The sequence below is a fragment of the Puma concolor genome, chromosome A3, assembly GCF_028749965.1.
Source record: "Puma concolor isolate L17-30 chromosome A3, mPumCon1.1.hap2, whole genome shotgun sequence".
In the NCBI taxonomy this organism is placed as follows: Eukaryota; Metazoa; Chordata; class Mammalia; order Carnivora; family Felidae; genus Puma; species Puma concolor.
This window is the reverse complement of record NC_141669.1, coordinates 82,810,000-82,825,737: the sequence shown is the minus strand read 5'-3', so window position 1 is coordinate 82,825,737 and position 15,738 is coordinate 82,810,000. Positions and strand designations below refer to the sequence as shown.

Below are 15,738 nucleotides of genomic sequence, written 5' to 3'. Positions count from 1 at the left end.
TCCCAGGGTACAATGGGCCACACGACAGTTACCCAGTCACACAAGTCCCAAGGGGAACTCAATTATGCAAGAGGTCATCAGTGACAACTCCCTGTATATCACTTTACTTATTTCATAGTTTTTTCTTTGTTGCAAAAATATTGGTAGAAATTTTCAACCTCCGTATAAGGGCAAGAAGGGCAGAAGATCTGTGAAACTGGACTACATGATTATAACTTAAGGGCTCAGGGCCAGTGAGGGCTTAGGTCAACTGGAAATAAATGATGGAAGTGGTAGTGAGCAGGGGGAATTGAGTCAAACAAAGGAAGCAGTGGTGGAATGTGTTCAGGAAAATCCCAGAAAGGGAAAAGCATAGGTTAGGAGTCAGAGATCTAAGTTCTTCTTCTCTGATAGACAAAGTGTTAAGCAAATGCTTACCCTCTCTGTCTCTCAGTTTTCTAACGTGTGAGATTAAGGACTTGGATTGAAATGATTGAAAGATCCTCTCAGGACCTTAAAAACTCACATTTATATCATCACCCTGGTCTCAGTCCTACCACTGCTCATACCTTTTAACCAGAGTGGAAGAGGGTTGATATGAGCAATGGAAGTTAATGGAACATGTGGAATGTTGTAGATTTGGCAGCAAAGCTCAGCCCTTTAAAAGCCAACTTTGAGCATTGGTAGAGTCAGAATCTTTTTTGACTGGTATATCAGTTGAATTAAAAGGAAGCAACTACTCTAGTGCACAACAGGATGGAAGGCGTAGGATGCAGAAGCAGATCAAAGGGCAACAAAAGAAGAAGCAGATCACAGGCAAAACAGACATCCTACCCTAGCTACCAGGGCTGTTGATGTTGTCACTTCTGTCATGAGGAAGTTCTCTTAGTTCAGACCTTCAAAAAGGAGATCCTGAGACAGAGATTTGGTGCAGGTAGTTTATTTGAGAGATGATCACAGTAAGTCCAAGTGAAGGAGAAGGAAAAGTGAAACATGGAGATGAGCCAGTGAGGAGTATGTTAAGGAGCAGGTTTTACTCTGGGCAGCTGGGCTAGATGGACCTAGCTAGCTAGAAAAAGAAAATGTAGATTCCTCTTACTTTATGAGTTCAGGAAAAGTTTTCTGTAAACGTATATTTAAAAAACAGAACATGGGGCGCCTGGGTGGCGCAGTCGGTTAAGCGTCCGACTTCAGCCAGGTCACGATCTCACGGTCCGTGAGTTTGAGCCCCGCGTCGGGCTCTGGGCTGATGGCTCAGACCCTGGAGCCTGTTTCCGATTCTGTGTCTCCCTCTCTCTCTGCCCCTCCCCCGTTCATGCTCTGTCTCTCTCTGTACCAAAAATAAATAAAAAACGTTGAAAATAAAATAAAATAAAAAACAGAACAGTGTTTTAAACACAGAGGAACTTGCTAGTTCTAGAAAACCTATTTGAAATGTTATATGAAGGGGGTTACTGTCCCTTAACTTAGCCTTTTTGTAAATTTGTATTTTGCAAATAAGCATATAAGGATTGCTTCAATCAACTTCCACTGTGAAAAGTTCTTTATGTAAAAAATCCTCAAGGGGTCTCAAGAATGAAGTCAGAGATAGCCCTAGCCTTAGAAATCAAGATGTGAGCCATAGGAAGTGGTTAGGAGAAGCTGGTTGGGGACATTAAATAGTTGTCAAGTATGTCTGTTTTTGATAGAGGGTTTGGTGAATGGAATCAGAGGCTCTGCCAAGGGTAGACCAAGGTAGTCCTGCTAGCTGAAGAGATAACAGTTTTTATTTATATTTGATCATATATTTGTGTCCTCTACAGTGAAATTTCAGGAAATGACTAGACCAATGGGCCTCTCTCATGTTCAGTTATTTAATATGTCACCACTGAAATAGATCAGATCCTGGCCAGTATGCATCAGAACCTCCATTGAAGAGGAGTTCAATCATAATCAAGTTTATCCCTTTAAAAATTAATGAATCACAAGGCTCCATTAGTGCAAGTTGGCCAGTCCTATTGATTTGCAGTTCTCAGTTGATTATAGTGATTCTACTCTCAAAATATTCCATACTCTATAAAGTGTGCTCTATAAAAAAGATTAAGTGGTGACCTACCGATGACAAACTATGAACTGTAAATGCCATATTTATGAATTACAAAATTTGAGGCCTTTCTTATTCTTTTGAACAAATATAATTGTCATTTTCATCTTCTCATCTATGTCTGTGTTCTATATTTAGTGGCCAACTAATCATCAGGACCAGATCGAGAAGCCAGCGATGACTGACATGGATCATCTGGATCACCTAATTGTTGGCTAAAGACAGCTCCTTGAGGTTAGTTGGGAGTGGGGCCCCTGGTGCTGGGGAGAGGAAGAGCTGGATGAGAAAGTTTGTTTGGATCAGCATAAAGTCTTTATCACTCCGGGAAATGCAAATCAGAGTCACAAAAAAGAAAAACCACTTATTCTCACAGAATTGCATCTTTTATTGCATTAGAACTGATCATTATTAGCTGGCTTCAGATTTATAATAGTGTTTGTGGAGAAGTGCTACATAAAAATGATCTTTAGAATCACAGCTTTGCTCTTCAATTATGTAGAGAGGACAAAATGAAGAGAAAATGGGGCACCAATAGATGGCAAGAAGAATTAAAGAGGGAATACTTTGGAAAAGGCTACAACATAAGCCAAGTTAGAAATGTCACTGCCCATTTTGAAATTTCCAGGAACTGGGAACAAGACAGTCATTCAGAAGAGAGAACCAGTGGCCTAGGAAAAATTGAAAAGCTGTTTTTCATAACTTAATTCTTTACACACTTCCGACCTTAAGAAAATCCCTTTCTGGAGTGCCTGTGTGTCGCATTCAGTTAAGTGTCCAAGGACTTCGGCTCAGGTCATGATCTCGTGATTCATGAGTTCAAGCCCCGCATCGGGCTCAGTGCTGACAGCTCAGAGCCTGGAGCCTGCTTCAGATTCTGTGTCTCCCTCTCTCTCTGCCCCTCCCCCACTTACTCTCTCTCTCTCTCTCTCTCTCTCTCTCTCTCTCAAAAAAAAATAGACATTAAAAAAATTTTTTTTAAAAAGAAAGAAAATCCCTTTCTGCATAGCCATTTTAAACACAAAGTGGATAAAGAACTAGACTATGTGTTCTCTTTTACAAAAAGTGTTCCTCTGAACCTTAGGGTTCCTTGGAGGCAGTTCAGGGGCTGCCTCTATCCCAAAGGAGGTCAAGGGAGTTAGTAATAGGGCTGCTGAGATTATTGCTGGTTCCCTGCCATCACACAGGTTCTGCTTTTCTATGCTTTATAAATTGGGAATATGAGTAACAGTTTATGAAGACAAGATTTCCATGGCTAAGAAAAGTTTACAAATCTCAAGCGAAGGTATACTTAGAACCAAGATTTCTATGATAATATGACACAGATATCTGTTAGATAGGTTTATGCTGAGTTCAAAACTAAGCAGCACATTAGGCATTTTTAAATCATGGTTATGACCTGAGTAGAAATGATGCAGGAGTGGGAATCAGGAAACCTAGGGTCTGTATTCGATACTACCAGAAGCTGCATTGTCATGGTGGTTAGAGCACCCAGACTGGTGCATGATACCAAATATTCACGAACTGGTTCATTATTATCAAATGTTTCACTCTCCTACTACATCTTCTACACAGATCTGAGGATTCCTGTCTATAAGTGTGACTGTGATCTATTAGGGTCTATTTGACAGCCTGTTTTTTACTAAATAACCTACCTCCTGTTTTTCACATAGCACATTATGGAGAGGTTGATGAGATGATCATTTTTAATTTCTCAGAGTCGATGCAAAAGAATGATTGAGAAAGTTAAAACAGGAGAATTATAAAATAGAGTTACAAACAATAATCTGGGCAACACTGCTTATATTGACAAATTTAAAGAATGTTTATGAAAAGTCTGTAATAATAGAGAAATGTATGTTGTAATGGTAATTGAAAATATCACTCTAAGTTTGTATGAGATTATAGTCATAGCTGCACAAAAGCTAAAAACTATTCCAAGGAAAAATTGGGAGGAAATACATCAAATTTTAGTACTTTTTGGCTGACAAAACTGTGACATTTTTTTTTCCTTTCAAGAAGTGATTCTACAAATTCCCTTTAGCAGCATATCTATTTTATGAATTAAAAAATACAAACTTAGGGGCACCTGGGTGGCTCAGTCAGTTGAGTATCCAACTCTTAGTTTTTGTTCAGGTGACAATCTCACGGCTGCATGGTTCGAGCCCCATGGCCAGGTTCTGTGCTGACAGTGTGGATCCTGCTAGAGACTTTTCCCTCTCTCTCTGCCCCTCCCCCACTTGCACTCTCTTGGTCTCTCTCAAGATACATAAATAAACTTAAAAAAAAATACAAACTTAAATTTTAAAAGAAAATGAAATAAAGTAATTGTATTAGTTTCTAGGGCTTCCCTAACAAAATATCACAAACTGGATGGCTTAAAACAACAGAAATGTTTTGTCTCACAATCTGAAGGCCGGAAGTCTGAAATCAAGGTATTGGTAGGCAACATTACCTCTGAAACCTGTAGGAGAGTCAGTCCTTCCCTGCACTCCTGGTAGTTTGCTGGCAATTTTTGGTGTTCGTTGGCTCACAGCTGCATAGGTCCAATCACGTGGCGTTCTCCTTGTCTGTGTCTTCACATGGCCAACTTCTCAAAAGGACTCCAGTCATATTGAATTAAGGGTCCACCCTATTCCAGGATGACAATATCTTAACTAATTATATCTTCAACCACCCTGCTTCCAAATAAGGACACAATCTGAGGTACTGGAGTTTAGGAATTCGACATATCTTTTTTGGGGAGAACATAATTCAACCTATAACAGTAATTTAATGATTTCGATATTTCTTAGAGAAGTTGAAGACTATTATTCTTTCTTACCCTCATGTAGTGGTTTCCAGTTTAGCACACGGATGGTTTAGAAAAGCAGTGGTTTTGATAGTTTTTGCTCTGACTTCCTCACCGTCCCTCTTGCCATCCCTCTCCTTATCTAACATGTATTTATTAGGCATATACTGAGTTTGTAGCACTGTATTAAATCCATCAAAATTTAAAAATCACACAAAACTTTCTTCTAACCATTAGCTACAAGTTACTTTCATTTTTCAAATAGACTGACTTTTTTATAATGAATGACTTCAGTTTGTAAATCACCATAAAGAATTACCTTTAAGTTAGATAAAAAAAAAATTTCTTAGACCATTTTACAATTATATAACAGATGACTGGGGGAAAAGGCAGAAGAAAACTAAAGAAGAAATGGTCCAAATAGAAATTAATTTGCTTGTTGTAAAGCCAGAAGCAATACTTTTCAGCACTGAGTAATCTCCAGTTTGGCTGGGATATTTGTAAATTAGCTAACTGTTTTAAAATAGTGTCTTACTGGCTTTGAACTATTCTTTGTGACTTTTTCCCACTGCGTTGCTAGAAATAGCTTCTTGTTTTAAATTGAAATTTAAGCATGTTTATTTAATTTTTTGAAAGAACTCTTTTGCTAAGTTTGACAGAATTTCTTGATGTAATAATATAAATAAGGGAATATAGTGTGGCATGGATAAAATGAGGATGACTTTCTTTATATTTTCTAAGTATGATCATATTGCTTTTGGAAGCAAAACTATTTATTTCCCTTGTTACATCCATGCATTTATTTTAACGAGTATTTATGAGATTCAGTGACATATTCAAATCAGCATGTGTATTCCATTGTGTAGTTATTCCCTTTTATTTCCAATTTCTTGTTAGGAATGCTTTGTGTCTAAAAAGCTAAGGAAATTAAATGCAAGACTCTGTCAATACAATGAAACTTTACTATGTACAAGTCAGGAAATTAGAATATGTTGTACCTCCAGCAGCTGGTATTGGGCTACTCTGAACATTGTAAGTCAGGAAAGTTAAAGTGGGGCAGTTTTTGCTCTCAAGGATTTTATCTGGATACAAAAGAATATCGCTTCTCCCCACTGAGTGCAGAGCTCTGAGGCCCCTGAATCCTCAACATTTTCTGCTCCCAACTCCCCTTCTCTACTCTGCAAGAAGGCAGCTACAAATCAGACTGATACACTACCTGTGATGATGTCACAGGGGTAGTGTGCAGCAGAATGTAGTAGCTCTCCCAGCACTGCTACTGGTAGTAGTAATAGCCCTACTTTATTGGGTGTTCACCGTGTGCCAGGACTTTATCTACATTATTTCATCCTCAATGACCCTGAGTAGCAGACACTTTTGCTATCCCCATGTCGTAGAAGGAAAACCAAGATGTAGAAACATTAAGTGATTTGGCCCTGATTGCACATTTAGAACGTAGCAAATCCAGGATTAAAAACTAGATTCACATGGACAACTTATGCTTTTGACCAGTAAGTTTTAGGTAACTTACACATTTTTACCAAGTTTTTGAAGACTTAATTCTCTAATGCAAAAGAAACTTAAAAAAATTATCTTCTCTGATTATAAATATAATATGTATTCATTGAAGAAAATACGGGGAAATATAAAATAAAATACTAAAATACAAAATTAACCAATAATCCTTACCAATAATCATTAACACTTAATATATTTACTTTGTTTTTCTAAGCAAACACATGTGTGGGTGTGCATGTGTGTGGGAGTGTGTGTTTAATATAATCAGAATTGTACAGTTAGGTGACCTCCTTTTCACTTCATATATTAGGAACATTTCAACATCATTAAATATTCTGTTACAATCTAATTTTTAATGGCTGCATTGACTGTAATATAATTTATTTAACCAATCATGTGGTGTTGGGTACTTTGGTTATTTCTAATCAGTCACTATTTTAAATAGCACACATGCTAGGATTTCCTCAAGATAAATCCCTGGGAGTGGAATTGCAAAATCAAAGACTATGAACATTTTTAAAGTTCTTGGTATATTTTGTCACTCTCTAAAAAGGCTCTGCCAAATTATGAGATGGGGAGGTTTCAAAGTGGGTATTTCAAGTTCCAATACAGGCTCTAGTACAGGAGGTATTGTGGGGAAATGTAGATCATCCATCACTTCTCAAGACATACCTTATGGGTAGCCACCTGATATCTCCCAGTGGGGTCCAAGGAGGACCCTCACTCTACAGAGAAGGGCTGGAACAGAGGATGTACACTGCCTGTTCAAGGCTATGAGTTCAGTGGTCCCTAGAAAGCATGAAACTACTGCTTCTCAATAAATAAAGCAGTTGTAAAGATTGCAGGACATTTACTAGTTAACAAAAGGTTTTCCTGCTCAGTATTTCCTCTGATCTTTGTAACATCCTTGGAATGATACAGCTTTATGACTATTGGCATTTTTCAGAGAACGATGGTCATATTTAGGTGAGGGTACTGACTTATTCAAGGTCACACCACTTTATGCAGAGAAGCCTAGACCATGTCTAACTTGTCCTACTCTCCTACATCAGGCTGCCTCTCTCCAAGAGAAAATCCTTTATGTAAAAGATTCTGTCACTCGACAAGTGGAAGTAACTTGGTATTATATTAAGGAACTCTTGAACTTGCTCTACAAGTAATTATCTTTATTCTTCTACATTTGCTGAATTCCAGCCAATAGATGCTGCCCTAGACACAGATAGTTCTGAGCTTTTGGGCTAGCAATCTTGAGACACTAACAAGCCTGGTAAATGTGAGAAATGAGGGGAATGCACTTAGTTAACATGGGGTCTGAAAAAGGGCACTTTGGGTAATTACATGTCTGGTTACACATTCTTGACAACTATTTAGAGCTCTGAATGATGGTGCAAAAACAATGCCCAATTTGTTGGTTTGAACAAGGGCAAACAGGCTCAACCCCAAGTGTGAATCTGTACACCATTTTGGAATGTCGAAACTGGAAAGCCAAGGATCATCATGTATGATGCACACTTAAGTTCACTAAAAATGAAGAAAAACAAACCTACTAAAAGAGAGTAGTCCCAGGTTTGCCAGTATATTTCAGATGTATTTAATGTTACACGTACACACATGCACACGATTTAAACTTTACCAAATACTCACTTCTCTTACACAGTATTAAACTGGGGCAGGAATTGAAAGCATGAGACAATTTGTAAAAGAAGTTAAGTTGTAGAGGCACCTGGTTGGCTCAGTTGATAGAGTATGCCACTCTTGATCTTGGGGTTGTGAGTTCGAGCCCACATTAGGTGTAGAGATTACTTAAAAATAAAATATTTTTTTAAAAAGTAAGTTCTAGCTGTAGATTTGCAGGGACTTGGTTATTATGTGGGTTTAGGTGCCTCTGTGAATCTAAAATAACTATTGTGGGCACCCAGGAGAAAATAGAGAATAACATGTTGAACCCTGAAACTGACTCTGATGGAGAAGATGAGTAAAAGTGTGGCTAACACAGAGGCTTTAATATTTTATGTTTTAATTTGCATGTTATAACATGTTCAATATTAAAAATATCTTTTGCATGGTGTTCCTACATAGATAGCTCTAGAAAAAGCATGCAAAGATAGTAGTATTATAGCAAATCTGTTATCTTGACTTTTCTAATTCTAAATTTTTTTTTTCAACATTTATTTATTTTTGGGACAGAGAGAGACAGAGCATGAACGGGGGAGGGGCAGAGAGAGAGGGAGACACAGAATCGGAAACAGGCTCCAGGCTCTGAGCCATCAGCCCAGAGCCCGACGCGGGGCTCGAACTCACGGACCGCGAGATTGTGACCTGGCTGAAGTTGGACGCTCAACCGACTGCGCCACCCAGGCGCCCCTTGACTTTTCTAATTCTAAACTGTGATGGGATTGTGCAACTTTTTTTCATTTTATGTCATGTGACACTACAGTGGTATGCTCACTCATTCTAAACTTAATAATAGTAAAACCATTAGGTTAGCCAGTCATGGCTAGCAGTCCATAACTTAATCTGGCTGGTTGGGTTGTATACAAATGTAAAAATTCATCTTAGTGTACACTTTAAGATTAGTATGTGTTATACCTCAGTTTAAAAGAAACACTGATGTGTTGGACAGGAATCAAAATGGTTAAGTAGAAAGAACCTCAAATTAAGGAGGATAGATCAGAGCTCTTTAGTCCAAGCTAATCAAAGCAATTAAGTGAAAATCAAGGGAGTTGTTAAAAACCCAAAAGTGGCAGGAAAGGTATGGAATCTGGACAAGACCATAAGATCCTTGCCACCAGTGTAAGGGGGATCCAATTATTAGGGGCAGTTGTCAGGAATAATTAACCTATTTCATGTACATACCCCAGTGAGTGGACCCTGCTCTATAGATTGACCCCTTCAGTGTGGATGAATCCTCCCAACCACAGGTATGCAGTGGAGTTCTCTCCTTCCAAGGAAATTCCTAACATGACAGATCACAAAGCAGGGAGGAGGGCTTTTGGAAATTATTGTTGTCTTTGCGCTATTTCTGTAGAGATGTCAGAAGACATTGAAGTAAAAACGAAATCCCTCCCTTGCACACTCACCCATCATACCCTCCACTTTTCCAAAGGTGCCCATTTACAAATACCCAACCAGCTACCCCCAGCAAATATTCAGGGGACTACACTGACTTTTGTTCAAAATAGTAATAATAAGCATTATTACTGTCTTTTACTGTAGAGGACTAAGAAAGAAAATAAATGACTGTCAGCAGTTCACATTGCACACTTGGTTAAAGCTGCTGGAGTATTCCATTTATATATTTATGAATACACAAAGTGGCAATGGTCTGAAAATTATGCTTTCAAGAGCTTTGTCTCTGAAATATCTGAAGTGCCACCATTACCTATTTACCCCTATCTTAGTTTAGGCTGCTATAACCAAATACCATAAACTGGGTACCTTATAAACCACAGAAATTTTTTAGAACTTTGTTTTTCACGGTTCTGGAGGCTGGAAGTCAGATTAGAGCACCAGCATGATCAGGTTCCGATGAGGACCTTGTCTAGGTTGCAGACCACTGATTTCTCATTGTATCCTCAAAGCAGAAAGAGTAGAGAGAGCAGAAGCAAGCTCTCTCATGTCTTTTTGTAAAGGCACTGATCCCATTCATGAAGGCTTCACCCTCATGACCTAATTGCCTCCCAAAGGCCCCACCTCCTAATACCATCACATTGGGCATTAGTATTTCAACACATAAATTTTGGAGGGCACATTCAGCTCATAGCAAGCCCTTAGGATGAGAATTGCTTTCCTTTATTCATCATCATATATTACTGATGAGGAAAATATATTAAATTCCTAATATTTTAATACAGACTAATGTCTTAGATGATTTTCTATCTAGGAGAAAATAGACTACTTGATAGGAGAAAATAGACTACTTGACAACTCTGCATATTCAAGTTAAGTGAAAGGTGGATTGAGGGAAGAGAGCAAGTGAAAACCAAAAAGGAGAGTGTACCAAAAAATTCAAAAAGTAGTTAACTGATTTGGCCAAGCATCATAGTCTCCAGTGGGTGTGGACTATAAGACTTATGATAAAGGTCCCTCACTCAAGCCTGTTGGAAGTGGCTATGAAGAAGCAATTTACCCACAAATGTATCTTTTTCCCTTTCCTTACTTTAAGGGACTAAAAATGTGTTTTTAAAATGAAGGACTGAATCGTTGGCTAAATGAAGAACTAAAGTTATATTTTATCCCTCCCTCCATTAAAGAAATAACTAAAAGAGGGGCACCTGGGTGGCTCAGTCAGTTAAGTATCTGACTTTGGCTTAGGTCATGATCTCATGGTTCGTGAGTTTGAGCACCACATTAGGCTCTGTGCTGACAGCTCAGAGCCTGGGGCCTGCTTCAGATTCTGTGTCTACTACTCTCTCTGCCCTCTCCTGCTAGCACTCTATCTCTATCTCTCTCAAAAATAAATAAACCTTAAAAAATTAAAAAAAAAAAAAAGAAATAACTAAGACAGAACAATAGCAACACAAAAACACAAGAAAGAAAAATTTCATACTCCAGAAATTTTAGGAATTCCTAGAAGACAAAGGGTGAATAGGACTGAGTTGATGGCAAAACAAGAAAAGGAAAATCCTGTGTAAAATTCATGGCCACATAAGCAATTCTAAAATTTCTCAACACTCAGCATAAATGAATACAAAGAACAAGCCTGGACTTTCAAACAGTTGTGAGGGCAGTAAGTTAAATAACTATATTTTGAACAGTCTTTTCCCTTCCCCTTCTTTCACTGTACATCCAGTGGTGACAGCAATGTGTGTCCCTAGGTTAAAACCTTTAGAACTGCGTTCAAAAGAGAAATATTCATCATGTTGGGGTTAAAGAAGGAAACAGGTGGACTCTGAAGTGCTTCTAGATCTTCATAGGGACATTGGAGGACAGAAGAAAGAGGTAGAAAGAGTTGACTCCATATTTGCTTCCCAAGTACAAGAATCCTCCTAAGTGGTAGATTTGGCATGGGGGACCACATAGGTAATGGGGCTAGGACTCTAGAGAACAAATGAGGGAGGGAGAAAGATCCAGAAGACAAGCTTCTTATGCCAGCCTAATCCCAGATCCTGATCCTTCTTCACAATCAGAAGGAGACAGACTATTCTAATCAAAACATTAAATGACAGATGAAGAGGGACTCTAAAATATGAATGCAAAAAGCCAAGATTAACCTAGTTATTTGTGGGGGAAAAAAACATTGAGAAAAGAAAGGCATCAGAATCACATTGAAGAAAAAAAAAAGACACAAACAAACCCCAAGTAAATAACCTTAACGTAGGAAAGGAAAAAGAAATACTTTATAAATTATATCCTCAGAGAAAATTTAAAGGTTTTCATGTCCTTAAGCTGATAAGAGTACATTTGTACATGTCAATTATCCCAATAAATGTAGGTGGGTTAAAATTTATTTAATAAAGGACAAAGACTCCAATTACATTGAAGAAAAAAAAATACCATTTACTAGTAATGTGGTAGTTAACAGCACAGACTCTGGATTTGAATCTTGACTTTAATACCTTGTAATAATTTATGAACTAAATATTAAATAATTGGGCTAAGTAGAAGAGTGGATTCAGCTGAAAGTATAAGATCAACCAAGAAATTCTCCCTCAATGTAGTTCTAAAGGATAAAGTAATGACAATGGTCAATTATGAGATACAAAGTACAATTATGAGATACAAAGCATGGAAGACAGAGAATTGAACATTTTTCCTGCAGGAGTTCTAAAGGTAACCGAGACAAAAGAAAGGAAGAAATATTCAGAAAAATAATTGAAGAAAATTTCCCAGAAGTGATGGAAAATATGAATTTTCAGATTTAAGAGCCCACTTTGTATTGAGCAAGAAAAAAAGGAAAAATAATCCAGAAAAGTCATCTTAAAATTTTAAAATTCCAAGAATAAGGAGAAATTCCTAAAACTTCTAGAAATAAAACAGGTTATCTATAAAGGAATGAAACTCAAATCAACATTAGAAACAATAGACATGGGGTACAGGGGGATATTGGCCAAAAACTAAAAACTAACTTCAAAATTCCAAATTAAAATTACTTCCAACTTTAAATTTTATGCCTAGCCAAGCTAATGTTCAAGTGGGAGGTCAAAATAAAGACATTTTAAAATTAAGAAAGTCTGTATTCCACAGGTCTTAGAAAGATAATATGGAAGAATGTACATCAGCAAAAGAAAAGTTTTTATAGATGCAGAAGATAAAAGATGCTGTATCAAACAGCTCAAAAATTTCAGTAGATTGTAACAGTAAACATTAATTTCCAGCTCACATTTCATGATGGTCATAGCTTGGGTATGACTCTATTTCAGGCTGTGGGTGTGTTCCATGTTTTTTCTCATTCTAGTACCTAAAATTAGGGAGCAGCCTTATCTGAGATGTGTCTGTGTTCATGGCCGAGGGAAAAGGAGAGAGAGGCCACAAATATTCAATTGGCTAAAACCCAACATCAGAGATGGAAAAGAAAGTGAATTTTTACTAATAATATTATTTTTATAATAATTTACTGCACATAGTAAGAACATATTTCATACATGTTAAAGATGATGGGTTGAAATTCCCTTGTTAAAGGACAAAGGCACTAATGGATTTTAAAAATCTAGATGCCATTACTAGTATTACAGTAATTAGTACACTAGTACAGGCTATGGATTTCCATCTTGGGTACACTACTTCGTAGGTACATGTAAAGTGAACATAAGAATAGTATATACCACTTATTTCATAGTATTGTTATGCGTATTAAATGAGATAAAGCATGTATAATATCTGTACCCCAATACATGTATAATATATTTAAAGTGCCTAAAAAGTAGTGTGCTCAATAAATATTAGCTCTAATTATTACTGTAAGAGACACCTGGAACAAAACAACAGATTTAAAGTTGGAAAATACAAGAACGGTACAAAAAACAAGATAGGGCAAGCAAATACTAGTGAAAATAAATGGGGAATATTGAGTAAATATGATGGATTAAAGATGCTGCCACTTCCAACTAAAAACCCACTAAAGTTATAGTAAAGGGAACTTTTTATTTTTTTTTTAAATTTTTTTTTTAACGTTTATTTATTTTTGAGACAGAGAGAGACAGAGCATGAACGGGGGAGGGTCAGAGAGAGAGGGAGACACAGAATCTGAAACAGGCTCCAGGCTCTGAGCAGTCAGCACAGAGCCCGACACGGGGCTCGAACTCACGGACCGTGAGATCATGACCTGAGCTGAAGTCGGACGCTCAACCGACTGAGCCACCCAGGCACCCCTAAAGGGAACTTTTAAAATATATAGACATAGATCTGTAAAGGCAAAGTCATGAAGCAACATCTTGGGGAAAGGAAAGCAGTTAGACATCTAATTGGTAAATGATTAAAAAAACAAAAACAAAACAAAAAACTCATGCCTGTTCGGCAGTGGGGGAAGAACCCAGAAGTAGACAACTTTGTACCACAGACACAGAGTATCAGGAAGGCTCAAAAGTAGGAGTCACCAGCACCAGTCTGACTATGGAAGGTGGGGTATATGTAAGGCTAAAAATAGGATTATTGATTGAAGTTTATCTATAGTGTAGTTAGATCTCCAACTATACTTCCCACCTCTACATAATGCTAGAGTGAGAATGAACTAGAGTAAGCCTGGACTCAGGGCTTAGGTGAGGAATGAGTAACCGTACTAAGTACAGTAAGCTTAAGGGAAATGCTACCATAAGGTAGTATAAAGTGAAAGCCCCTGGTCTCCTTCCTCCATTTGGCTCCAAGAATGCTCGTAGTTTGCACTATTACACAGGCGTGACTAGTCAGGAATCTGATTAGTCTAAGAGAAAGACTTTCAGATATTGATGGTGGGGGTCCTCCAACTACACTGCCCAGACAGATCTCCTTAATAGCATACCCACTAAGAAACAAGCCACATCCACACATAGGGGCCTTGCAAGTAAGCTGTTAAGTGACTTGCTCTTGATTATGAAAGATCATCTAAGGATTACCAGATATTCCAAGAAAGCCTCCACATATAAGCAGAAAACAAATCAAAAATCAACAAGAGAAAAATGAAATTTGGGGGAGACAGAAATATTGGAGAAGCACAAGAAACTTAGGAAGCAAAACAAAGCAATGTGTCCAGAGAAGTAAAAGAAGATAATTGTATCTATGAAAACAAGAAAACAAGACTACAAACAAGAGAATATTCAAAAGTTGTCTTGGAAGTTAAAATAATAGCACATATGAAAAAATGAAAGAATAAGAAGATAAATTTGAAAAAGTCTCCTAGAAAGTAGAAGTAATGATGAGCGTGAGTAAGAAAAAGGATGAAAATGAACTAGAAATGATAGAGGATCAATGCATCAGTCTAGCAGTTTCATTTTCCTGAGAAATTGGAGTTTCCAAGAGAAATGAAGGAAAAGAAATTATCAAATTATCAACTCAAAAAAGATCCCCCTGAAATAAATGACATGAATTTCTAGATGGAAAGCATCAACTAGTGCCCAGCACAGTGGATGAAAAGAGATTCATACCAAAGCAACTCTTAGTGAAATTTCAGAGTACTCAGTACAAAAGAAAAATCCTAAAAGATTTCAGGAAACAAAACAGGCCACAAAGGAGTGAGAATCACACTGGCATCACATATCTCAACAGCAAGTCTAGAAACTAGCAATGCTTTCAAAATCCTGAAGAAAAATGATTTTCAACCTAGAGTTCTACACATACCCCCCAAACTATCAATCAAATACAAGAGTAGAATAAAGACATTTTCTGACAAGTTACCCTTATGTCTCCTGTCCTAAGAAGCTTTGGATATGCTCCACCAAAATAAGGGAGTAAAAAAATTGATTAATTAATTAATTTTTAAAAAGGAAAGGGAAGGGAAAGAGAAAGGAAAGGGAAACAAAAGGAGGGAATAATGAATTAAATTGGTAATAAAAACATGGGAGAATGATCAAGGGAATGCTCAGGGTGAAGATACAGAGAAGTCCAAGGAGGACAGCAATGCATCAGGTCTTGAGATCAACCAATGGCACAAAAGGGCAGAGAGAAGACTGTGATGTGGATGGGAGATGTACACTCCTGGTGAGAAGTTAGGAATGAATTAGTGATAGGTACTTAACCAAGCAAAGAGGGAAATTTACTAACTCCAGGGAAAATAAAAAGTTATACTTAGAAGGATATATAATCACAATATGCTAAATAACTTTCATAGGCATCATAATGAATATTGGATATTGATCTAACCAAAAATTATAACTGTTTTGGGAGGATGTGGCGAATGGAAATGGGAATGTGATGGAGTCATGTAAGGGAGCTAAATAGTAACATTCTACAACAGGAAACA

General features: G+C 37.5%; 1 long non-coding RNA gene across 2 annotated transcripts in view; it reads left to right on the top strand.

Annotated features, from left to right (window-relative positions):
• LOC147582567 (uncharacterized) overlaps nucleotides 1–15,738 on the top strand; it is a 60,434-nt gene that overhangs the window by 3,579 nt on the left and 41,117 nt on the right. The window contains exons 3-4 of one of the 2 annotated variants that reach the window (XR_015249289.1): nucleotides 2,201–2,296; nucleotides 2,688–2,839. This is a non-coding gene — a long non-coding RNA (uncharacterized LOC147582567). Of the gene's footprint in view, nucleotides 1–2,200; nucleotides 2,297–2,687; nucleotides 2,840–15,738 lie in introns of those variants that run through there. The other variant, XR_015249288.1, reaches the window with a different exon arrangement.